Source organism: Amia ocellicauda, chromosome 7 (genome assembly GCF_036373705.1).
Source record: "Amia ocellicauda isolate fAmiCal2 chromosome 7, fAmiCal2.hap1, whole genome shotgun sequence".
Classification (NCBI taxonomy): Eukaryota; Metazoa; Chordata; class Actinopteri; order Amiiformes; family Amiidae; genus Amia; species Amia ocellicauda.
In genome coordinates, this window is record NC_089856.1 from 48,548,089 (window position 1) to 48,572,565 (window position 24,477).

The 24,477-nt window shown below is 45.3% G+C and overlaps 1 protein-coding gene across 1 annotated transcript in view; it reads left to right on the forward strand.

Moving 5' to 3' along the window:
- Positions 1 to 5,533: 5,533 nt before the first annotated feature.
- Positions 5,534 to 24,477, forward strand: part of LOC136753775 (uncharacterized) — a 44,979-nt gene continuing 26,035 nt past the window's right edge. Inside the window, exon 1 of the mRNA XM_066710152.1 lies at positions 5,534 to 5,715. The gene's annotated coding sequence lies outside the window, so the exon portion shown is untranslated. The remainder of the gene's footprint in view (positions 5,716 to 24,477) is intronic.

The following is a 24,477-nucleotide window of genomic DNA, read 5'->3' on the forward strand; positions in this document are numbered from 1 at the left end:
TGGGTGTGAGACACTTGTAAAAGCTGCGTTTCAACAGCACCGTCCCTGCCGATTCCACACTCGGAGCACTGTACACCACGGACTGACAGTTTTATTCCTGTAACTGTAATACAACCAACTGTAACAAAATCGCATTATAAACTAAACAAAGTCATGCCTTGGGTGACACTGTAGAGAAGTCTAATGGAGCACGAGCAAATGGCAGGACTCCCTAAGTGTCGCGAATAAAGCAAGAGAGCTGTGTAAGATACAGCACCCAGCATGGCACCCAACACGATGGGTGCTCTGGGAAACGATGCGGCCCGCCGGGACAGCGAGCAGGGGCCTGAACAGAAAACTGAAAAGTGCCACAGTTACACACAGTTATACTCCGCTGACCAGAGCTGCGTCCTCAGAACATGCCACACCACGGCATCACCCGCAGCAGGCCCCGCTCTGGCTGCGTACCGGCCACCGGCCGCCATCGCCCACAGACGACTGAAAATAGAAACATGAAACACAAGAAAGAACGTGCACGCATGCAAACTCTAACAAGGTAAATCAAGTCTGAATGAAACAAAAACAAGGAAAACATATACCCTCCCCCCCAACACACACACACACACACACACACTGTATTATTTATCCCAGGATCAATCTTTCTATCTATATGGGTTCTCCTCTGCTTGTAATGTAAGCGTGGTGTAACAATATCCGCTGCACAGCCTCAGCTGGCCAAACCTCAGACGCGGATCTCTGCAATGCTGTGGTAGAGAAGGAGACGAAACGCACAATAAGAATGTAACGCTGATTGAGCGAAAGGGCAAAGCGTGTCGGCACAGTCCTCCGATGATGGGCTCTCCGTGTGTCGCTCACCCCTCCGTCTCGCTGATGTTTTTTTACAGCCAGCGATCAGTTCCTCTTTTTTATTTTTCTCCATGCACCTGGGGCAGAATGCAAAGCTGGGCCAGGTGGTTTCTCATTTCTGTTTGGACAGTGACAGGAAAAACAAGATGCAGGATGGTTTAATCAAAACAACCCGTGTGCGTGTGTTTGTTTATCTGTGTGAGCGTGTGTGAACTAAACCAATCTCTAAATCCAGTTTGGATCACCCTGGCTGGGCCTTTATCAGCACAGACGCACTAAGACAAAATATGCGTGCAGTGCTTGAGAATGGTGCCTGACCTCCCCTTTCTCTCATTTCTCTCCTGATTCGTTCTACTCTCGTTAGTCTCTGTCTGTTTCATGTCTCTGTCATCTCCCTCTCCCTCTCTTTTCTCTCTCCGCTATCCCCTCTCTCTCTCCTGTCTCTGTCCTCTCTCTGTGATAAAAATCAATGGTCATGACCCCAATTTAAGTCGCCCCATTCAAAAAATAGGGTCACAAATGCAGGGTGATTTTTGTTTTATAATTTTTTGTAAATATAAAATAAAATAAAAATCTGTTTAAATGCCGTTCATTGAAAGTATAAACAGCATCAACTCCAATGCAATACTTGTTGTCAACTATATGTCTGGGAGGCGTTCTGGGGTCAGAAAGAGATTTGCTGTGTTTAAATGGGTCTTGCCGGGTACAGGGTTGGGAGGCCCTGCCCTAGACCGTGGGCCCTGGAGCCACGCTCAGCATGGCTGGGTGTTGTGCCCTGACTTCTGTTTCACGGCGCTGTCTTCCGTAACACAGGCTCCTCCCAGAGCACGGGGGGGCGGTTCGGGGAGGGTTACTCACATCAGAAGTGACTCTTAGCCCATTCCTCCTGTGCCGTAAATTTTCTGCGTTTTTGTGTGATCCTTGAAAACAGGTCTTGGCATTCCTCTGGCAGGGGAGGCGGCAGAAGCTCGGCGAATGGGCCCTGCTAGTGTGCGGCCGCCGGCGTGGCGTGCTGAATGAAAATGCTAGGAAAATGATCGCCATCTTGCGTCCTTGAACTCCTGCAGGCCGGGACAGGTTGGGCAGCTGTGCAGTGGGGCCTGGCGTCTGCGGTTTTAATGAGGTTCAACCACTAGACTTTGAATGACTAAAGGCCGTTGCACACTGGATCCGACACGTCATTTGTAGTCCGACATGCGAAAAGTTGTCCGTCAAGGATTTTGCACATTGGATCAGTTAAAACCACTGCAGATACACAGCCTTTCCCCTTGTCGTGCTGGTGTCCGTCTCGCCACTGTTTGTTTAAAAAACCTTAACGCACACAAACTAAACCTCAGACACAAAAGCAGCGTGGCTCAAAATTAAAATATTTATTTGAAAATACAAATCTTTGTAAATAATGTAGGTCAATTTTGTGTTGTTTATCTGTGCTTAACCACTTTCTAGAATAATTCTAGCTACATCAGTTGCTACCATTCATGCCCCGCTCCTCCACGATCTTGTCATATGTTTCATGTCTGTATTTATTTGCTTTGTTGTGTAATTCCTCATGGTTAGACATGTAGATGATAAGCTTTTCCAGAGGACACAACAAAGTGCATCAATCCAGATGTTGTAACGAATCGAACTCGATCCGATTCCAAAATTGATGCATCATCATCGTACGATAATTATGGACTCGACTCAGTGTGCAAGATGAGACAGGGATGCATACACAGTTTTTTTTTCATGTATGGCGGTTCTGTGTGACGGTAGAAATAAATTTAACACAATCCCAAATTCTGAAGATCTTTTATTTGAATTTGTGACTAGAATCACAATGGGATTTTCTACATGTTGATATTTTCTTCTTCATGTCACTTTTTTCACCGTTATTTTGTACCGCCACCATTTTTCTGTCAGACTTTAGTTTTTTATTGTATTTAATTTAATTTTTTAATTAAATTACAAACTGATTTATTTTTTGGATTTGGTTCTGCAGATTGTCCTAATTGATTTCATAAGAAATTAAGATGTGCTGTGACCCACATGAAATTCAATGTGGACAAGTGCAAGGTATTACATGCAGGTAACAAAAATGTCCCTATAATTACACTATGGGAGGAACAGAACTAGATGAAGTATCGCATGAGAAAGACCTAGGAGTCTATGTGGACTCCTCACTTTCTCCATCCAAACAATGTGGGGAAGCAATAGAAAAGGTAAGAGTCATTTCTTCACACAGAGAGGCGTCACAATCTGAACAAACTCCCCAGCGATGTGGCTGAAGAGACAATTTGGGAACATTCAAAAACAGACTGGATAGGATCCTCGGATCACTTGGATCCACAGTGTAGGGCAGCCCTTCTCTGGTACCCTGAGTAAAGATCACCCAGAAGCTATCACAGGAAGCCCGCTGGCACCACAGTGAGGACGACCTGCCAATCTCTGTGACACGATAGCTGCTGTGATTCACCCTCTTATTCCGGCACTACGGCAGCGAGCACTGATAGGGAGAAATGCACCCCCTCGGTAGATAGGTAGACTAGGAACCCTCAGGGCCCAATTTAATTAGAATAATACCAAAGTAGTTTATTCAGCTCTAACGACACTCGGGAAGACTCGTATACGTTTTTTCTAAAGAACATACTGTCACATAGAAGATTACTGCCTTGGTTGCTGAGCCGCTCCATGGCATCCGTGAAAACCTCGAAGTACCTCAAACTTCGTCACAGACTCCACTGTCTTCTGTTCTCTATATGGTCTTCGATGAACGTGTTTCTCTAAAATCAGCTGCACGGAACTGCGGCACCCGGCCTCTCCGCAGCGACACACAACGCCGATGCTCGCTGTGATTTCTCCTATACGCCCTCGCTTCAGCTCATCCCTCGCTCTACACCGCATCATGTCTGCACTTTGAACCAGGACACATGCTTTTTAAAATTAATTGTTCTGCAGCACTTTTGTAATTCTAAAATTGCACTTTGTATTGATTATAGTACTGCACTTTTGTATGCTTAAATAAAATTTTGTATTGTAATTATTATTTTTTTTCTCAGTCTTTATTCGTGGGAATACACTAAACACAAACATAAATGCAAAAGTTAAAGTGTTGTTCCAGTGTTTTATGAGCTGAAATAAAAGATCCCAGAAAATTTCCATCCGCACAAAAAGCTTATTTTCCTGGGATTTTGTGCAGAAATCAGTTTACATCCCCGTTAGTGAGCATTTCCCATTTGCCAAGAAAAAAGTCCGCCCGACAGGTGAGGTCATCCCGCTGAGGAGCGCAGGTGAGCTTCCCTGAGACGGTTTCTGACACTGAGCGCAGAAACTCAGTTGTGCAAACCCACCGTATCATCGGCCGTCCGGGCGGCTGGTCCTGGCTTGTTGGTTATATATGGTCCACAGTTGTGAGGCCAGTTGGACACCCTGAGAAATTCTCTAAAACAGCGTTGGAGGCGACTTATGGTAGAGAAATGAACATTCAATTCTCTGGCAACAGATAGTTCCCTCCCTTGAGACCTTGAGACATCTGTGGCATTGTGTTGTGTGACAAAACTGCACATTTCAGAACGGCCTTTAATTGTCCCAGCACAAGGGGCTGCTGCGTAACGACCACGCTGTTCAATCAGCTTCTTGATGTGCCTCACCTGTCAGGGGGATGGATTATCCTGGCAAAGGAGAAATGCTCACTAGCAGGGATGTAAACTAATTTGTGCACAAAATCTGTATGTGCGTATGGAAAATGTCTGGGGGTCTTTTATTTCAGCTCATGAAAACTGGACCAACACTACATGTGTCGTTTATATTTTTGTTCAGTATATATAGTTCATACAATTAATAGAAAATACCTTTGTAATATAAATACAAATGTTTAACGCTGGTCAAGCGAGGTAGTTACCTGCAGGACACGATAGAAATAAACGTTTGTGATCGTAAAGCGATATAACGCAACTCTTGCATGATTTAAAAACAATATTGATCGTTTTTCGGGGGGCTGTATTCAATATGCAAGCCTCTGGATGTTCGTGTTGCTCGCATACGTCGCTATTAGTGCCGATTAAAGCAGAGACGTTTTTAGCAGAAGTGCCGAGACCTGCACTGCGATGTATCGGCAGTGAGCCGATGAGACCCGACACCGGATTGCGCTTGTTATTCACGGTGCCGCACATTGTGCTGGACCCGACCAGAACCTCGACCTGCTTCATTCTGTATGAAACGGCGGCCGATCGCGGTTTACCGGATTGCGCTGCTGTCGGCGCGTCTGCGCAGCGTTTGAATTGTCGCTCGATTCGCTCGGCCAATCGGCTGCCGAGTTCAGCGGCTCGGTCCAATAGAGGCGCCTCTGAACCCGAGCGCAGCCGCCGCGAACTGCCAGCAGAACCATCACTGAAAACATGACACCGATATAGAAACACAAGACGTATGGTATTGTAATAGAGACACTGTTATTAGTAATGGTGGTTATAATGTATCTATATTGGATTCGAAGCCACACAGAGCAGAACTTCTAGCAAATGATTGATATTACAACCATGAGAAACAACGAAAGACGAAACACAGAAACACAAGCGCAGTAACTGCATGAACGCGGGGCTCGAGTGAGGGGCAGCAGCGGCGCAGCGCGGGATCGCGGCAGTGTGAGCAGCGAGGGGAGGAGAGACAGAGGGGGGAACAGCGCGCAAACACGTGGTCCGGCGCTGCTCTGCGCTCGCAGGCCCCGCTCCTCCGCCACTCCGCACCCGGGCGAGCGCCGCAGCAGCCGCCGAGCCCCGTCCGTCCCGCCGCCGCCGCCGCGTCACTCCGCGTTGATCTTGCGGTCGCTGCCGAGAGGCGGAGGCACCGAGGAGCTCGATCGGGAGGCTGGCAAAAAAAACCTCGGAAGGACGGGTAAGCAATTACAAAGAGCAAACGCGCAGTGTGGGGATTATATGATTATGAAGATGGGTGTGTGGGCTGGGGGAGGAGGAGGAGGAGGAGGAGGAGGGACGAGTACAGACACACGCAGCCAGCGAGAGAGAGAGAGAGACGGAGAGCGGGGGAGGGAGGGCAGCTGCGGAGACGGGTGAAACAGGAGGAACAGCAGCGCCGACCCGGGAGGGAGAGGGAGAGAGAGGGAGAGAGAGGGAGAGGGGCCGGCATGTCACTGCAGAAGCAGAGGCAGCTCTCCGCGCTGACCACCCGGCAGGCCTCTTCGGAAGACGGAGACCCGGCTTGTCATGTGAAGGCTGTTTCAAATGCAATGATTATATCACATCAATGTCTACACACAGCTGGCATTAATAATAGCAACACTGACGGCAATTGCGTGTGCAAGAGGGCGAGGGAGAGAAGCAAGGCGATGAGCATTTAAAGATAAAAGCGAATTTACTACTATTATTGGACTGACACCGTGCTCAACTGCTGCTTAATTAGGGTCAAAGGTTGTATATATGTATATGGCGTGCAACAGTGCAACAGACACAAATTATAATACTAATTATAGTACAAGCTATATTACAGCAGATGTATCTGAATACTGGTTAGAGCAGTACAGTATTGCCAGCTTGTCCAATCAGAAGATATACAGACTGACCCAGAACAGCAGTTAATCTCTGAATCCATCAGTGCTGCCCAGAGAGGAGACTCGGGACCCCGGCTGACTGGACTGAGCTGAGAGTTCACAGTGTGGTGCTTTATCTCTGCTCTGCCACTGGTTGATTGTGGTGATATCACATACAATTAAGTAGATCATTAGTAGTTGAACTGCCAGTCTCCGTCTGAATGCATCATGTCTCAGTTTCAAACGAAGGCTGTGAATACAGTCCAGCACATCCACGTTCTGGTCTGTCAGACCACCGCTCCTCAGTGGGCCATGTCTACAAGGCTCCCAGATTAAAAGTCTTCAGAGAAGTTCTCTGTTAGATCTGTCTCCGCCGACAATACTGTTTTCTGTGGGTGTGGTTTAGTTTCTTGCTGTGCTTTGAATGTAAGTGCTTCACTGGTCTGTGGTCAGTCCAGCAGTGTGAGTGTGTCAGTGTGTGAATGTGTCATTGTGTGTGTGTGTGTCAGTGTGTAGGTGAGAGAGTGAGTGGGAACCACTGGACCCACATTCTTTCCAGTCACTTTGTCCTTTCACTCGGGTTCCTGGGGCCTGTTGGCCGTCCTCTCGTCTTCCTGCTCTTCACAGCTCCACAAGTCACCAGGGATGGGCCCCGTCACTACAGCACAGGCAGCAGGGCTTAGAGACAGTCACCCAAATTGTGCTGGAGAGTGCTATATTATATTAAACTGATTGATAAATTAATCGATTGAATGTTTTTTCAAAGGTCTGCCCAATGTTCCTGTCCCATGTAGACAGTATTATCAGGGACAGGAAGACCTCTGATCCCACCGTTTCTGCTCCCAGCCCAATGGCCGGAGTGGGGATTGTTAGCTTTACTCTAAAAGGGAAACTTGAAAGTGACCCGACTGACTGAAGCGGTCCAGTTGAGTAACTGACAGGAGATGATGTGTGAAAGTGAAGCACAAGTCAGTTTTCATTCTGTATTTATTTTTTATACAGAGAGGACATAATTTCATATTTTTTGGTACAGTGCAGTAGTCATGTTTACTCAATTTGAGTAAAAACACATTTTCCAAAATAATGGTTTAGGAAATAATAATAATAATAATAATTATAATAATTATAATAAAAATATTAATAATATTAATAATAATAATAATAATAATAATAGTAAAAATATTAATAATGATGATATTAAACTGGTGTGCTAATTTAATGGAATGCAGATTTCTCTGGGGAAAGTAAATTCGAAATTCGAAATGTAATTCTCGAACACTGCACATTCGAAACCCTAAAAACGTGTCGATTTTGCGCCGGTGTCTGCAGAACCGAGGCGCCTGCGTTTGAGCGGTTCTGAGACGGGGGTGAAAATAAGCTGGCCGTTATCACATTTTCTCCTGAAGGCTGTTTCGGTTGTGTTTATTTGGCGAATCTCTCGTTTCATGATTGTGTCTTGACCACGACTTCCCACGTTTTCTTTTCCTCGTACGTTTGTTTGTTTGTTTGTCGCCGGACTGGCAGGAGCCCCGGAGCGCGTCGGTGATCGCGTTTCGATCTTCATTTATTCACACTGGTGCCCGGACAGTTCGCATCGGTTATCAAGACATACGTGTACAATCTGTATTTCTCGTCTACCGTCGTCTGTTCTCAGCGGTATTGATTATTAAACAACACGTTGTGTCGTGCGGGGGACGCTGTTCATCTCCGCGGCGTGTTTCGCGTCGGAGCGCATGCGCAGTGCTGGACTGGACACGGTCACGGGGGCGGCAGACAAAAGGAGCGCTAAGTTCTAGAACGCGGGGCCCAGCGCGCGCAGACGGCGGTGGAAGCAGCAGCTCGGTGGACGCGGCGACCGGGGTGAGCGACCTGCGTGCGTGAGTGTGCGTGAGTGTGCGTGAGTGTGCGTGAGTGTGCGTGATGCAGGACCGCAGCAGCGGCCGGGCACGGGCAGGAGTGTGTCTGGCGCCGACACAGCGAGGCAGGAAGCGCACAAACACGGCGCCTGTGTGCTGCAGCGAGCCGCGGCGCTTCGTGCTTCAGCGGCCTCGCCGGAGCCTCACGGCGCGCACAGAGAGAGAGCGGGGGGAGGGAGGGAGAGAGAGAGAGAGAGAGAGAGAGCGGGGGGAGGGAGGGAGAGAGAGAGAGAGAGAGAGGGAGGGAGAGAGAGAGAGAGAGGGAGAGAGGGAGGGGAGGCGGCGCGGAGCGGCTACGTTACGCTTCAGCCTCGACTCGGCTTCCAGCGCAGCTTCTTACCGAGTAGCCTGGAGCCGCTGCACACCGCGCTGTAATGAGATAGTGTGTAACGGCTTGTCTTGGAGAAATACGTTACCCAAATTAAGTAACATATATATTCTACTTAGAGGTGTATGTATATAAATATAATAGCAATCATATATATTGCATAATATTTTTTAATAAAACAATCGCCACTATGCACACCAATGTTAACTAACCTGTTACTTTATTAATGAAGCATTATTTAAATTTCTGTTCGTTTTGGGTGCAGTTGATTCTGTGTGTAGATTTATATAGGTTACTGCAAGCATGTGACCCTGCCAGTGGCTGGACCAGAGCGCTCTGGTGTAGAATATCAACAGCAGCAGCACCAATAGCTCAGTTATACATCACCTCCATGGAGGCTGTGCCTTGTGTGTAATATAACGCATCCATACATATATAGAAAATATATACATATATAATAATCTTATTTTATTATTATTATATTCATTATTGTAATATTATTTTAATTGCGTTGTTTCAATTTTTATAACATTTATTTTTCCTCTGTTGTGGATCGAAGCTGGTACCAGCACTGTAAGACGCAGCCTGCGACCGTGTGTCGCAGCACTGGGGCCGGTCAGCGCCGGTCCTGGGTCATCATGTTTCCGTTGGAACGCGTGACATTATTGGTGTCCCTGTGAGGTCAGCCCCAGGGAACTGGCTCTTGTCCCTGAGTTTCCTGCTCTGAGACATAGACACTGAGCACACTTCCTCTTTCTGCACAGACACTCAGCGGTCAGGACTCGCCCCAGAAACTTCTCTTTTGCGTTTGCTGCCTCTCAGAGAGGCGGCCCGAGCTCCTGCTGTAATGCTGCTCTTTGTGTTTCTGGCCGGAACTTTTCTTTCGATTAAAAACTCTAATGATCAAATTTAATGCTGATATGTGAAGGAGACTGAAAGTCAAAGAAAATGGAATTCGCTGCTTGAATAAGTATTCAGCCCCCCAAATCTGAATTGGGTGAAGCCCCTTTGGTAGCAGTTAGTGCTCCATTTCTGACACATTTGTTGAAGGACTGCAATCTTCCAAGTCTCGCCGTACATTTTCTATTAGATTTGAGTCTGGGCTTTGACTTGGCCTCTCAAGGACATTCACCTTCTTTTTGAACTGCTCCAGTCTGGCTTTGCGCTTGTGCTCCGGGTCATTGTCCTGCTGAAAGGTGAATTTCCACCCCCGGTTGTAGATGCCTGGCTGACTTGAGCAGCTGCTCCACTGGGATTGGCCTGCACACTGCACTGTCCATTTCCCCCTCAGTCCCTGCTGGGGAGAAGCACCCCACCTCTATGACATGAAGCTGCCGCCTGGGTGACCACACATCCTTCTGCCACTTGCCTGAGCACTGATTTCCATCTCAGACACAGAACCTGGCAAATCTTTTCAAATCACTGTTGGCTTCACAGTGGCATCCCTCACCAGTTTCCTGTTTGCCCGGCTGCTCATTTTGGAAGGGTGGTATGAGGCACATGCCACTTCTTCGTGATGGACTCCACCGGATACTCTGCCTTTGACATTTTCTTTGACCTTCTCCTAAAATGTGCTTCTGTACTGCTGAGTCCTTGACTTGTTCGAAAAGCTCCTTGGAGATGCGACTCGGAGGTCGGTATCTAAGAGAGGAAGTGTACACAGACACGAGAGTGTTACAATTTTTGGAAGAAGTTCCCACGTTTAGGCGATCCAATGGGCCATTTTTGAGCATAAACGGTGAGAAGGGGATCTCTGGGATTTTTCATGCCTCTTGTGGACGAGACACATTTATGCAGAGAGTGGGTTGCAGTTGCATTGTGTCTTAACTGCTGATTTGTCACATTCAGTGTGGACAAATCAGGCATCGCGGCATAGATCCTTTCTGTACAGAGTCGGATGAAAACGTTTTGTCAGTCATCGATGTGATGCTTGTGAAGAAATAGAAATAGATTCAGATGTTAAAAATAAACTCTGCTGTTCTGGGTTACATGACGAAGTTGGAGTTTATTTGCCAAAACAGTGGCGTCACATTACGAAAAAACATCGGCAGCCCCGGTAAAACATGCCATATTTTATGCTGTTTTTTCAGCACCAAGAACAGGGAATGTTGCTGTAGCACCCGACTCTTAAGCACTGGAGAGCACAAGATTTACCAAATAAAAGCATAATATAGAATAGACAATGAAACGATAAAAAAATTGTCAGTGAACAATATAGACTATTTCATTTCAACAAGACTAACGTAAAAAGGCATAAGCCTGTTTGAGCATTGCATATTTAAGCAGACCCTTGCTGTGAGAAATAGCTTGTTAGTGGGACACACAAGGAAATTACACTATTTGTCTTGTTTCGCTTTTTGTGTTTTTGGACTTGTATTTTCTATACATTTTAGCTAGGCTACACTAGCAAGCTACTGATATGCAGCAGACATGTAGACTACACTAGCTATAGACCGGACACATGACGCACATCAATCAAATTTAGAATATATATATATTTTTTTAAACAATGTTTTCACACTACTTTGTTTTGGACAAATTGCTAAATTTGCTTCCCTCGTGAAATAATAGTTTAGAATGTAAATTCAGTAGTAAGAAAAACAAAAGATGATTGCAACTCAATCCAGTGGCATAACATAGGGCCCCCCTGCCAAATATGTTGTGGGGGCCCAAAGCACATCATCACTGCTGAGGAGCCTTCTATCATACAGCACACACACGTATAAACACCTTTAACATGAAAAAATAGTTACTTACAACCATGTCATTATTTTAAATCTGAAGTACTTTAAATTTGTAACGTGCCCCCCCACACTGGCTCAGTCCTTTTTTCAATATTAAATAGGAAACATAAGTGCGTGCTGCCAGGGGGGGCCCTCAGGAGGGTACAGGGAAAGGCCGCTGCCTGGCAAGCGGCAAACACAAACTCCCGCAGAAGCACCTCAATCAAAATACACACATTGTGAAGTGAAATAATGTAAACATTGTGCGATTAGGCTGCCTATCATAATTATTACAATGGTTATATTGTAGTTATGAACTTTTAGTTTTAGGAAAATAAAATAACTGTAAAATCAACAGCAACAAGGCCCCCCCCCCAGCTGAGCATTTACCCTCATAAGTGTACACTCACCTAAAGGATTATTAGGAACACCTGTTCAGTTTCTCATTAATGCAATTATCTAACCAACCAATCACATGGCAGTTGCTTCAATGCATTTAGGGGTGTGGTCCTGGTCAAGACAATCTCCTGAACTCCAAACTGAATGTCTGAATGGGAAAGAAAGGTGATTTAAGCAATTTTGAGCGTGGCATGGTTGTTGGTGCCAGACGGGACGAGTATTTCACAATCTGCTCAGTTACTGGGATTTTCACGCACAACCATTTCTAGGGTTTACAAAGAATGGTGTGAAAAGGGAAAAACATCCAGTATGCGGCAGTCCTGTGGGCGAAAATGCCTTGTTGATGCTAAAGGTCAGAGGACAATGGGCCGACTGATTCAAGCTGATAGAAGAGCAACTTTGACTGAAATAACCACTCGTTACAACCGAGGTATGCAGCAAAGCATTTGTGAAGCCACAACACGTACAACCTTGAGGCGGATGGGCTTCAACAGCAGAAGACCCCACCGGGTACCACTCATCTCCACTACAAATAGGAAAAAGAGGCTACAATTTGCACAAGCTCACCAAAATTGGACAGTTGAAGACTGGAAAAATGTTGCCTGGTCTGATGAGTCTCGATTTCTGTTGAGACATTCAGATGGTAGAGTCAGAATTTGGCGTAAACAGAATGAGAACATGGATCCATCATGCCTTGTTACCACTGTGCAGGCTGGTGGTGGTGGTGTAATGGTGTGGGGGATGTTTTCTTGGCACACTTTAGGCCCCTTAGTGCCAATTGGGCATCGTTTAAATGCCACGGCCTACCTGAGCATTGTTTCTGACCATGTCCATCCCTTTATGACCACCATGTACCCATCCTCTGATGGCTACTTCCAGCAGGATAATGCACCATGTCACAAAGGTCGAATCATTTCAAATTGGTTTCTTGAACATGACAATGAGTTCACTGTACTAAACTGGCCCCCACAGTCACCAGATCTCAACCCAATAGAGCATCTTTGGGATGTGGTGGAACGGGAGCTTCGTGCCCTGGATGTGCATCCCACAAATCTCCATCAACTAATAATCCTTTAGGTGAGTGTATATGTCTATGGTTACACTAATTACATTTTGTCATTATTGCGTATTGTGTTAATTATACATTTTAAGGTTTACGCCTAGAATGAATATACAATTTTTGAATGGAAACCAAATTTTTAATTCTTAAATTCTAATCTAGATCTCAGAGAAAATTCACAAATTTTGTAACCTCTTAACACTAAAATCGCCAAGATTTCGGACTACATACAACCACCACACCCGTAAAATGTGCAGCTCTATAGAAAACAGCTTTCAGGCAAAAATTAAAAACAGACAGTTGGATTCAACTTAAAATTTTATTTATTGAAAGTTTAAGTATTTTTCTTATTTTTCAATAACAAAGAAAACTAATAATTAAAAATTACGTTTATGCAGTAAACTGTGTAAACAGGTTTAGCAATCAGTATGCACGTATTTTAGCAGACATACATTTATGAAACATAAATAACAAGTTACATCTTATGCAATGTAAAAGCACTTTGAAATGGCTCCGTCTGTTTATTACAGCTGCGTACAATTAATGTTTCCACACTACATTGCATTTGCCATGGAGGGACTTTCCACACCGTGTGCGGACATCAACAGGGCAGTTTGTGCTGCATTTAGCAGCCTGGCAGTGTCTTTATTCTGGGCGCCCGTGGCAGCGCTGGCTGAAGGGTGAGGGGCATCTTCTCAGTCCTGTATAGATACTGAATTGTAGTGCCAAAAGCAGTCTAATAGATGCTAACACCAGCCAGCCTGTTGCCAGCTCTGTACCTAATACAACATAATTAGCATGATCGAACAGTGACTGTTCAAGGCATCGATCCAGAGACCCGGGTTTGCAACGTGATCAGGATTGAATTCCAAAGGAAAGTTAGAAACTTGCTGAGCCGATCAGAGGACAGGCGGACGAGAGCTAGATCATATTCAATTGTATGTATTATGTGACATCTACTAATTAATTAAATAAATATAATAATATATGATGTGTAGAAATTCACGTGTTTTTTCACAATTATAAAGCTCAGATTGTCGGCTATATTATTTGCAATATAGCCTACCGCATAAACTGGGTCCAATGGTTGAATACATTATTTTTTATTCATGTATATTCATGTATATTCATGTATTCATTTTGACACATTTACGGCTATATAGGTATTTAATTGTAATGTAAGAACGGACGTGTGAGAAATTCACATATGCCGTGATTTTAACATTTTAATTACAAAAGCTGTTCAAAAAGCACCTATGGTGGTGCTAGTGTTAATCCTTACTTATTTTATGTATCAACGTGAAAAAATATTAATTATGAATATCAAGTGCACATATATTTCATTGAAAATATAAATGCATTGGACAGTTTTATTCATATTGTAAATAAACCGTTGCAGTAGTTTTTAAGTGCCGAGTGCCACTTTCTTTATCGAGATTTGTGTTGATGTCCGGTTCGATTGTTGTATAGCAACATGTTGCACTGTCCTTCATTCAAGTGCGTTTCCCATTCCCACCGTCCTCTTTCAGGGGTTTGTAATTTCCTCTGTAATTTGTACTCCATTTTAAACTGGTTCTTGGGATTAGTGTGGACGGGATGTGCTTTATTCCAGTCCTGTTGGTAGTTGGTAGGGTGATGATAATTGACATAGTTCGCAGTTTATCTTGTATCATTGTAGTGACATACACCCATGAAATAGCAAGAGATCCCAGGGGCCTTATCCCTGCACAGAGTTAGGGCTGCTGTACTTTCAATTCCCTTTGGCAATCGAACTCCTTTACATTATATCACCATTGTATTATGGTTTTTAGCTTTCTCCGTTTGGAGTAGATTGTGTAGATTCCAAATATAATGTCAGATTGGAAAGTTCTGTGATTGCAAACTCGGATGGCAACAAAATGTGGAAACTTCGCAGTAGGTGAATACTCTTGCACGGCACTGTATAGTCTTCAGTTTTTCTTTTTGCACTTATTGTATGTTTAAACGGCATATTTGGTGACAACCATGTCACCTTGGAGAAGGTCATCTAAGAAGTGAGTTGTTATAATAAATTGGCATGCCAGCGAGAGTGTGTGAGTCCCACTGTGGTACCCAGTGCGGAGCGAGCGAGTGTTGCATTCTGTTATTCTTTTCGTGCAGCGAATTGGGTTGGTCCTTTTTGGCGTTGTTCATCAGACATAAACCTGTTTTACGTTCATGAATCTGGAAATGACGATGCTATAAGTACGGCCTGTGCAGATCTGAGGCTCTGTGGACTAAGAGTTAGTGTGTGTTAATTTTTAATGCGTCTGACGCACTGCAGTGGACTTGTCTTTGTTGCCGAATTCAGAGCAGTCCAGCTATTTGACCTGATCCAGAGCAACTTTGAGTCCCCGGCTCTGGTTGTTGCTTAACCTGCTGTCAAGTCTCCTGGTGGCACGTGACAGCCCAAGCACTGCGGCCTAAAGACCGCAGTCAGAGAGTGGCTCAGACACGGCCACAGCACATGAAACGAGCATCCCCCGGTGAGCGGAGTGCCACACACGCATGGCCGCTTCGCCCCACGTCTTCCTCTTCTTCTTCCTCCTAGAGTTGCTTGTGCGCTTCTTGTCAATGATCGTCTTGCCCTTCCTGGTCACCACCATGAAACACAGGTGGCAATCAACCACGAATTGTGCCTGTTGGCACAGGAGCGTTTCCGCGAGCACAGGACGCGCTCAATTCCCGGGGAGTGTTGTGTTCCCTGCTCTCGCAGCAGCAGCCGCTTCCCACTGACCGCATTCCTGGGTCGAGACTGGAAAGGAGGTTACGGCCAAGTGAGGATCGGCTCAGACTGCTGTGCGTGTAACTGCTAGACGGATTGTGTAATTATTATTGTGTGGGGGGGCTCGCAGTGTTGTTGTTTTTTTTTTTTCTCCCTCCAAATCAGAATTCTTTACTGGTTTTGTAAAGTGTGTTCATTGGTTTCGCTCCATCTTCTGGGATTGTATAGAGACTTATGGATAGATTCGCCTCTCTAAAGCTGTTCAGACAAAACCGCTCTCTCTCTCTCCCTCTGTCGCTGTGTTCTCGTGCTCAGACTGGATCTGCCACATACTCCACTCGCCACACCTAGATCTGCTGTAGCCAGAGCTGCCCCAGGGGGCTTCCCTTTCTTTTCATACCCTTAGTTTCTACATCCTTCCCCTTCTTATTATATATTCATAAAAAATTAAATTATAAGTGATCGGAATGTCTCAAATGCCTCATTTGACACTGCACCCGCACTCCTCCGCGAAGCACACCTGGTTCGAATCCCGCTGTAGTAGACCATGGTTGTCTGGGGTGTGCTGTGACCAGTTAGCACACAGTCCTTTGGAGAACCAGAGGCTCTCCGACGCAGGACCCAGCACCGGTCCTCTCGGGCTGGGGTCCGGAGGAAGCCAGTGATCCAGACGCTCTGTGCCATGTGCTCGTTCATCCGCATGTCGGCCGGCCTGTGCCGCCACACGGTTCTCTCGACCAGTGCCATGTAGGGAGCACCTGCCTGGTTACACACGTTCGGCAAGAACACATCAGTAACTCGGTTAGGCCTGAGTTTTGTGTGTGTTCATTTATTTGACGGTGGATTTTTAGTATCGAAGTGGATGGGTTGGGACTCTCCGACCAAATGCAAATAGAATAAAGATGATCAAGGTGTGTGTATATATATACAATAAGGATAATAAGAAGTACTTGAATCCATAAATAAATAGATACATACAAATAAATAACCTCTGGTCCAACTGTTTGTCATGAACCTTGTGCTGGCATCTGTACGGACAGATTTGTGGAAAAGAACGTCTTCCACTGAACGTCTGAACTTTGGACGTTAAGTCCCGTCGCTTCCGAACATACCAGTGGGAAGTTGCAGAAAATAAATTACAGCAATAAATTGTTTGGGTTGCAGTCCGATTATGTTTTTCCTTTTTCTTTTAATGGATTTGTTCTCATGGTGAAACTAGCTAGAAAAACGCTGTTCTGTTCCCGTTCAATACAATGATAAACCGGTCGCAGCTGCAGAATGGTAGCACTAGACAATGCAATCAATGCTGTTACAAAAAAAACCTGCAACCTCAACAACGTGTCGTATCTGTTGTGCTGATCCCTGGCGCCGTGCCGTACACCTCCCACTTTAACGATGTGGTCACGCTGTCATTGTGCACATGCGCAGCGCTCTCCTCTCCAAGAAGACGGCAGCAGCAGGCTTGCTCGGAGAGACGCTGCGCAGCGGGCTATTTTTAACTGGTTGCTGTGGTAACCGCTGATCCTGGGCAGGAGCGCGTCCGTCGGTGAGGACTGGTACTGACGCAGACACGGAACAAAGCCAACAACCTCTCCAGCGTGGAGGGAGAGGGGGGGCAGCTCTAGACACATTCGCTCGCGCTGCGCTGTCGAGCCCGGGGCGGCGCGAGGCTCAGCCCACGCAGCGCAGGGGCTCGAGGGGGGGGGGGTGCAGCGCGCGCTTCGGCTCCACTCGGCGTAGAGTAAACACGCCATTCACAGCCTCGCCTGCTCCGTGCATTAGCTCAGCTGTTGGATTTCAATTCAAATTGGCGATATTGGCATGACAGACGTACTGCAGCATCATGCAACCTTTTAAATAACAGCAACAACAATAATAATAATGATAATTGGAACATAAAGTAGATACTTTGACTGCATAATGTCTGATTGTATATGTGTTATTTGTACGCTAGTGTGCAGGTTAGTTAGAGTCAGTGGTGGGTCTCTGCGGTGGTGGTATTTAGCAGTGGCAATGTGCATTAGGGCCAGCGTGTGCTGGGGTAGTGTAGAGTAAGTCAGGCAGCCGAGTGTCCGTGATCCTGTGCGTGTTAGTTTATAGGTGTTACGAGCCGTGATGCAACAGTATCCGTCATCAATGTATGTACAATCATAATTAATAATAATAATTATAATACATTATAATTAAATAATAATGCTAAACTGAACCCTACAGGCTTCAGTACGACCCCGGGTCTGGGCCTGGGTGCCTGTGTTGGAGAAAGGCCGGCCCCAAGCCTGGAACTCAGAGAAAAGGCATTTTTTGCATTTTAGTCGGTTTTAATAATTTGACATGGTATCAGATCGAAAGCACCAGTAACCTGTTGTGTTTGAGGCGGAGCAGGCAGTGATTCAGTGTGTCAGTCGGTCAATGTTTCAGTCAGTCAGTGTGTAAGTCAGTGAGTCACAAAAGTGCCATGTGGGACAAACGTATCACAGCCACCCCATCTTTGGCCCATGTAGTGTAACCGTTTATGATTCTGCCATTACAGCACTGGTCTGTGTGTGCGACCGTGTGCGTGTGTGCTTTGTGAATATACCCTATCAGACCTCCACCGCGGTACAATGCAGTGAGACGAGACAAGGCCCAGTGCAGTTCTGTTGCAGTCCAGTCGCTGTGGGATCGTTGCAGGGGAGTGCATGAATGGGGGAGGGGACTGACATTTGTATTATTATTATTATTAATAATAATAATTTATTAGCATTACATTATAGGGAAGGGACAGAGCCACTTCATGATCGTTGTGTAATTATATTTTTATGAAAAGACATTTGCGATTATTGATTTAGTGTCATTTCAGTTTGTTGTCAACGCAGACTGCTGGTTACTGAGATAGAGAATTTGCAGAACACCACTCCACAGCACTTTGTTTTTACCACAGTGCATCACACTGCACTGTACTGCAATTATACCACAGTACACTGCACTACACTTCACTGTGGGATGGGACAAAAGTGTTGTCTGTCACATCTAATAAACCCGCTCCTAGAATTATAACTACGTCAGTGGTGTGTGTGTTCTGCCTCTCGCAGTGCCATGATTGGCATTATTTTAATTTGTATTTGTTTATAAATTCATATTTTTGGATGATATCGGGTAAAAAACAGAATCACGTTGTGTCAAGTTTCGTTTATGCTGTGGGATGAGCAAGTGAGTGTCCAAATTAATTCATAATAGTCAACATAATAAACCTGCACAGCAGGCCTACTCATCGAATACTAATCCTAACTATATGTCTGAACTATAAGTAATAATCAGTTTTTATTTTTAATTTTGATGTTTTAATAATAATAATTTGAATGTAAATATAGCATGTTGCACTTGTTAGCTATTACAATCTAGGATGTAGGACTTGTATTTTGTATTAACTGTATATTTTACTTATGCACTTTATGCATGTTTAATTTTGAATTTGTAATGGTATTATGTTTTGATCTGTAATTTTATACTGTATTGTAATTTTGTCGCCCTGGATAATGCTAATTAATAATAATAATAATAATAATAATAATAATAATCCCTAAATGGCCTATATATACTGGAACACTAGGAATGCCATGCCCAGCAGATCTGAGATGAGGGGACTTGTCAGCAGCAGGAATCGGCCCTCTCTCTGTAGATGATCAGCAGTGTTGTTGTTGTCGATGATGATCGCGTACTTTCCAGGAGAAGTGTCCACACTGCGGTGATAAAACCCCCAATGAGTAACACTAGCTAATGCATTACATCTTTTTAACAAGCGTGGCTATTTGGTCATTTGAAGCGGAACAACCAAGCTGACAGCTGTCCGGAGTCCGGATGAGACATTAGATAAATGTGCCGGCGACCACGGCGTCAATGAACTGCTGCCGACGCGTCGACTGTGTCCAGCATCCTGCAGCCCCACACTTACACCGTCACAACAGCAGATCTGTAATCTCACCACAATTACACAATTCAACATGACATCGTGGAATATTCTTCTTCTTCTTCTTCATATTAAGTGTCCAATGGATCCACAGCACCGAAGATGCTCAGGTGCTGTGCAGTGAGCTCGGCTTCAGTGGAGTGATTGAACGCGAGAGCACACACAGAAAACAGTCACACTAATAATGCATTTCTATTTTGGTGGACCATTATCCATGGCAAGTCACACTGACAGATAATCACATTGTAAACTTGTATATATAATTTTATATATATATATAAGGGGGAAATGTGTGTGCTAATAATTACAATTACAGTTGTCAGTATAATAGTTGATGTGTGTGTATAGATATATATATATATATATATATATATATATATATATATATATATATATATATATATATATATATATATATACACTCACCTAAAGGATTATTAGGAACACCTGTTCAATTTCTCATTAATGCAATTATCTAACCAACCAATCACATGGCAGTTGCTTCAATGCATTTAGGGGTGTGGTCCTGGTCAAGACAATCTCCTGAACTCCAAACTGAATGTCTGAATGGGAAAGAAAGGTGATTTAAGCAATTTTGAGCGTGGCATGGTTGTTGGTGCCAGACGGGCCGGTCTGAGTATTTCACAATCTGCTCAGTTACTGGGATTTTCACGCACAACCATTTCTAGGGTTTACAAAGAATGGTGTGAAAAGGGAAAAACATCCAGTATGCGGCAGTCCTGTGGGCGAAAATGCCTTGTTGATGCTAGAGGTCAAAGGAGAATGGGCCGACTGATTCAAGCTGATAGAAGAGCAACTTTGACTGAAATAACCACTCGTTACAACCGAGGTATGCAGCAAAGCATTTGTGAAGCCACAACAGGTACAACCTTGAGGCGGATGGGCTACAACAGCAGAAGACCCCACCGGGTACCACTCATCTCCACTACAAATAGGAAAAAGAGGCTACAATTTGCACAAGCTCACCAAAATTGGACAGTTGAAGACTGGAAAAATGTTGCCTGGTCTGATGAGTCTCGATTTCTGTTGAGACATTCAGATGGTAGAGTCAGAATTTGGCGTAAACAGAATGAGAACATGGATCCAACATGCCTTGTTACCACTGTGCAGGCTGGTGGTGGTGGTGTAATGGTGTGGGGGATGTTTTCTTGGCACACTTTAGGCCCCTTAGTGCCAATTGGGCATCGTTTAAATGCCACGGCCTACCTGAGCATTGTTTCTGACCATGTCCATCCCTTTATGACCACCATGTACCCATCCTCTGATGGCTACTTCCAGCAGGATAATGCACCATGTCACAAAGGTCGAATCATTTCAAATTGGTTTCTTGAACATGACAATGAGTTCACTGTACTAAACTGGCCCCCACAGTCACCAGATCTCAACCCAATAGAGCATCTTTGGGATGTGGTGGAACGGGAGCTTCGTGCCCTGGATGTGCATCCCACAAATCTCCAGCAACTGCAAGATGCTATCCTATCAATATGGGCCAACATTTCTAAAGAATGCTTTCAGCACCTTGTTGAATCAATGCCACGTAGAATTAAGGCAGTTCTGAAGGCGAAAGGGGGTCAAACAGAGTATTAGTATGGTGTTCCTAATAATCCTTTAGGTGAGTGTATATATATTATACTATGCATCCATGTGATTGTTGGTTGGTTTGGTAGCACAGCGAGTGTTTACTCTGGCGGCACTGTTACTGCAGCGGTGGCTGTTAGTGTGCTCGTCGTAGTAGTTTACTCCAGGTCTCATGTCTGAATAGGCGACGGAATCTCAGTCGGACATGGGTGTACAGACCCAACACTGCAAAAACGAGAGGGGGCTGTCAGTGTGTGTCCGGCCCGTGTGTACCCATCACCGGCGTCTGCCCCCGGCCGCAGCCAGCCACACGAGCACGATGGTAATGTGACCCGGCGCGGAGGTGTTCGCGTTTGCTTCCTCCGCCTGTAGAACAGCACACTGCGCGCTAATACACTGGAGAAGTGCGTCTTCTACTTCAGATCGGTGGCGTTTCAATTAAACTCTCTATGTATAGTTCCACGGCGCTGTGGTTCGGCTCTGCGGGAGGGGACTTGATACCGGAAGTCGGAACACGGCGTGCGACGCAGCCAGTGACGTCATTTAAGAGTGCGGTGACGTCACATAAGGCTGCGTCCCAAATCGCACACGCGCTCCTACACCCTACACGTGTACACTTCGCGTGACGGGGGTGCAGGTGAAGATAAAAGCGCTCACTGGGACACACCTAGTCTTGTCATCTGTCTCAGGATTTAATTAAAATAATAATTTTGAAATACATTGTTCGCTTATGTCACCTCCTAGTTTTATAGGATACTACTTAAGTAATTAATTAAATAATAGGTGCCGAAACGTTTTTTGTCTGAACTTTCTAATCATATATTTAAATCGTCATTATATAATAATTTTATATGATCTATCTTATGTTTTATCATTTCCTTGATACATAATTTAACAATTTCTACAAGTGTCTAGCTAACATTACATTACATTTATATGCACCGCCGCTGCCATATTCTCCCGATTGACGTGTCTCCGCCTTCAGCGCACAGACTTCTGGGACTTCAGCGCTCAAACACTTCCGCATCAGTTTTCTTTTGTTCGCTCCGCCGAAGGGAGCCGAGAAGGACAAACAGCGCGATTGGTCTCCTTCACTCGCTCCTGAGGGACAGACAGCCCTTAAGATGGCCGCCACAGTACTTCCGCCCCGCTAGCGAAGGGGACGAGGGAGCGAGTGTGCGATTTGGGACGCAGCCTAAGATGCGGAATCATTTCAGCTGAATGTGTTGCTGTTAGTGCTGTATTTATTTATCTCTGTATAGCTCGGGTAGACAGGCTGCGCCATCATCCCCCTCCAAAACAAGCCTGACTTTGTATTGATGCAACGCCAGCGGTTAACGTTCACACCCCACCATTTTGCCCTCTCCTCCTGCGACATATATAGCATCATGATGTTCACTTTTTCTCCAATAAATATTTTTTTTATGACGTCGGTGAATGTGGACTGTTTTTACACAGGAGCTCCATCCTTTCTTGAATGGTTTTCCAGTGGAGGATAATCTGTTTCATATAAATATGGACAGCAAGCGAGCACGATGGGTCGAGTGGCCTCCTCGTTTGTAAACTTTATTATGTTTCCTATATAATACACACGCACACCACATTGTGCCGGTTTCCTGTATGTTTGGACAAAGGCAACAACAAAATACTGTCACTACAATATGTGTAAGTTTGTAATTTTGGGCATTTTGGTTGATTTTAAAAAGACCGACATTTTGTTAACCGGCTGGTTTGCGCTCATTTCTTTAATATGCTACACTTTCCTTATACAGACAAGGCTGATTTAAATAGACAGACAGATAAATTCAAGATGTCGTTGGTTTGAATATTATTGACGAGACTGTTCATAACTTAAAATCGAAAGCACGCTCTAGTATTGTGTATTAATAGGCTATATACACATAAACCAAATAATCGATTAAAGGAATTTTTCCCAGCTAACACAGTTGGGGTTTATCGATTAACAGAAATCGATTTTTTTAAGACAAATTGAATCCACAGTATTTTTTTAATAATTCGTGCCTGGAAATTTTAAAAATAAACCATTGTCTGTCACAGTAATTATTTACTGCCACATGTAAAGTATTGAACGATCAACGTTTTTAGAAATAATGTGTCTTCGGAGTACGGTGTTATTGACATTTGCGACTTAGGGTAACGATGAATAGACACAAATAAAATGTGCCGTACATGTTAATGCAGTGCGACTACGTGGGTTTGAGTAAAACCCTGACTTTTTGCACGTTGTTGTTTATATGCGGCGTGTATTTGCCGCTCGTCTGCAGTGTGCGCTTTGCAGTACTGCGCATGTGTGAACGGCAGTCAATCGGATCGAACCCGAACCGGAAAATCGTGCGGACGCGGCGGCGCTTTGATCTGTTACTAACGCGGAGCCCGCACGGAGCCCGCACGGAGCCCGCACAGAGCCCGCAGCGCTCGCCACACGCTGGCTGCGCTCTGGGAACGGGCGGCCATTTCGTGCCTCTGCCGCGCCGCCTCGCTCGCTACTGCTTCGCCGGCGCTGCGGTCGTGCCCTCGTCACATGACCTGGGAGCGCCGCTCGCCCTGCGCGCTGCTGCTTTAACCGCCGCGTCCACGGCAGCTTCAGCAGACGGCTTCCGGTTCCTGGACGGTGAGTATTTACGCTGTGGGGAGGTCGCCTCCGCCCGGGTCCGTGTGCGGCTGTGGGGCGAGTGGGTGCCTGTGCACCGGTCCGTGTGTGTGCGATGAGCAGCCGGCGAATAAACCGTGCCAGGGACTTGATCCGGCGAACTTGCAGGCGCTGCAGGCTGTAGTTTTGCGTGACTTCGCCGCTTCTCCTGGCTGCGTGTTTCCCTCCGCTCACACGCGAGGCGCCGTGTGTGTGTGTGTGTGTGTGTGTGTGTGTGTGTGTGAGTGAGAGTGTGAGAGAGTGAGTGTGTGTGTGTGTGTGAGAGAGAGAGAGAGAGAGAGAGAGAGAGTGAGTGAGTGAGTGAGTGTGTGTGTGTGTGTGTGTGTGTGTGAGAGAGAGAGAGAGAGAGAGAGAGTGTGAGAGTGTGTGTGTGTGTGTGAGAGTGTGAGTGAGTGAGTGTGTTTGTGAGAGTGAGAGAGTGAGAGAGTGTGTGTGTGTGTGTGAGAGAGAGAGTGAGTGAGTGAGAGTGTGTGTGTGTGTGGCTGATTGGCGTGAGTTTCCACCCTGTTTATTTTTTGTAAAAAATACAATATTGAAAAACGCGTCCAACAACAATAATAAAGTGAAACCCACACTTACAGATGTGGAAAGGAGAATCAGTGGATTAATCACCTACATAGATTTTGTTGTCACAAGTTGTTTCAAAATATATCTTACGACATGGTGTGTGGTTTATTAATAATAATAATAATAATAATAATAATAATAATAATATTATAATACCC